Here is a 2,824-nt window from a genome sequence, read left to right as displayed (position 1 = left end):
CTCGGGAGGGTAACAAGGGAAAGTGTTCAGTGCAGATCAGTGAGTAAGCACCAGCCCGCTTGTGCTTACCTTGCTCCCGGAGACCCAGTCCCTCTCGGGAGGGTAACAAGGGAGCCATCTGAGCACTAGTGACTGGGTTTTACCCCTTTCTCCTGCTCTTCCAGATGATACTATAGAGGAAGCCAATCATAGAAAGATGGGACCTGCAAGTGAAGACTGCATGTTGATGAACAGCAACTGAAGGCAAACTCAGGCTGACGGCCCCAGTGCAGGCACAGGAGAGCACAACAAGGGTGCAGGTGCCCAGATGTGAAAGGCACCCTCCAAGAATACAGCCAGTTCATTGGAATGTGTGTTGGACAAGAGACTTGCAGAAGTGGTAATGGTTATAGAAGTGAGGAAAGCCAGCATTGTCCCTAACATCCCCAACCCAGCAGACAGTCAAGAAGTCCCACATTGCAACATGGTGTGCAGTATGGATACTACCCAGCCAAAGGTCAGTCAGCAGGCATAAAGTTGCCAAGTCATCACTGATTTTTAGTGCAGAGGGTCACAGATAGCCACATAGCAATCCAGAGTCATGACAGAAATGACTAGTGTGTCTGTAATTCCAAATGCATAGAACAAAAAGAACTGAGTCAAGCATCAGGCCCCAGGAATGGCTAGGTAATCAGAGACCAGATGGGACAACAACTGGGGTAGAATGACTATGGACAGCCTCATGCCCAAAACAAACAGGCCATGGGGCAGATAGTACATAGTGACTGGAACTGGGAAACCAGGGAGATGAGTAGTACAGAGTCACATTCCTCTTTATGGTGGTCAGGTAAACAGTCAGGAACAGAAGGAAAAGGAGATTGTGTGGGACTCTGGCACTTGAGTCCAAGGAGCAGGAAGACTGGAGAATGTGAAGTGTTAAGAGCACAGCCCATGCTGAGTGACAATGAGCCTGTCTGAGTTTGAATAAAAAAGTAAGCCATGAGTCAGAGATTGGGGATCCTAACTATTCTACTTAATTATCTATGTTATCCAAGCTCCTTAAATATCTGAAATCAACTATGAGTCAACAATTACCATTCCTCTAGGTCTAGTACTTCACTCCTTAATTTATTGTAGAACTTTTCTCCCATTAATGGATTCTTCTATCTAATCCACAATCCCTGCTCAATTTTCTCCTACAGTGAAAAACTCTTCATTCAATCTTGTCTTCACATCCAACTACTACTTTATCTCCTTCCAATGGCAAACCTCATGAAAGAATTACCTATACTCACTGTCGCCAGTTCCTCACTTTCCATTCACACCATACCCCACTGCAATCTGTATTCTAACCTTGACACATCCAAGTCTTGAATGAAGACCTAAATGACAAATCCAATAACTTCTTTCAAGTCATCCACCTTGACTTCCCTGCTGTATGACACTGCCAACCACCTTTCTAAACATTCTCTCCTCTTTGGATCCCATAGCTGTTCTCTGGTGTGATTTCTCTTCACTTATTAGAGCATTGTTTCTCTGTTTTTTTCAAAGGATCCTCTTACTCTCCCTATCTTTTAAATGCCAGTGCTCCTCAAAGTTCCATTTTTGGTCTTCCACCCATTTGAAACCCTCTTCCTTGGCTCTTCCAAGCCCATGGCTTTGACTAGCAATTATTTATAGCTACTAAATCCATAACTTCTCACTGTTTCTAAGGTTGAGACTTGTACTTCCAACTATCTAACAAAGCCTTCCTCTGGATGCTCCTCAATAAAATTTAAAAATGCGTTTTACTAAACTCACCTTTTCCCAAACCAGATGTTCTTATTTTGGCTAATGGTAGCACCATTTATTGAATCACACGCGTTAAAAACACAAAAACCACACCTCCTAATTACCTCAGCTAATTTTCCCCACGCCCTGCTTATTTCACCTTATATTTCTACAATCCATTTTCTTTTTTCCATCCCAAAACTATTTCCCAATTCTCCATCTAAAAAATTCATACTCTTCATTTTAGAATGAAGTCCAAACTTCTAGCTACCTAGTAGAGCTCCATTTCTTCTCCATCCATCTCTCCACTATGTTTATGCATCTCATGATCCAGCTATGTTGAACTATTCTTTTTCCTGAGAAAATGATGCTCATCCTTCCTCAGTGTCTCTATATAAGTTATTCTTTATGCCCAACTATCTTTCAAGTCCCAGATCAAATATTAGCAGCTCTCTGAAATTCCTTGCCCCATGATCCATGTTTCCCTTCTACTCCATACTGCCTTCTACAACAGAACGTAACTTGGATTATCAAGGTTTTCCCATATGCCTGTCTCCTCTACTAGTCTTACTCATCTTAGGGTTTAGCAAACTATGGCCTGTAGGTCAAATTTGACCTGCCCCTGCTCTTGTAAATGAAGTTGTAATAGAACACAGTCATGATCATTTGCTTATGTATTATCTGTGGTTGCCTTTAGGCTACCTTGGGACAGATAATTTAATAGTTGTGAGAGAGATAGTAAGGCCCACAAAGCCTAAAATATTTCCTATCTGGTCCTTTATCTAAAAAGTTTGCCAAGTCCTACCTTAGAGCATAGCAGAGCTCCTAGTACTTTGTAGGACCTTGTTGGTAAACTGATACCATATCCTCTCACACACGCTCACTATCTCCAGTTTCTCCACCTCCACTTACTAATTGTTCTCAGCCTTTCCATTATTCACAAAATACTACTTACAGGAAACAATTTTAGACATTGTAGGGTACCCTACCGAGAGGGACCAGGTCTTCGGGAGCAAGGTAAGCACAGGCGTAGCACAGAGTAGCAGGCCGGAAGAGCAGGAGGAAGGGGTGGAAC

General features: G+C 42.7%; 1 pseudogene; it reads right to left on the bottom strand.

Annotated features, from left to right (window-relative positions):
• The window catches only part of LOC122152112, a 5,357-nt pseudogene extending 4,425 nt beyond the window's left edge, over window positions 1–932 (bottom strand).
• Window positions 933–2,824: the final 1,892 nt, after the last annotated feature.

Source organism: Orycteropus afer, unplaced genomic scaffold, assembly GCF_000298275.1.
Source record: "Orycteropus afer afer isolate SDZICR_OR568_19922 unplaced genomic scaffold, OryAfe1.0 scaffold03529, whole genome shotgun sequence".
Classification (NCBI taxonomy): Eukaryota; Metazoa; Chordata; class Mammalia; order Tubulidentata; family Orycteropodidae; genus Orycteropus; species Orycteropus afer.
This window is presented reverse-complemented; position numbering and strand designations above follow the sequence as displayed.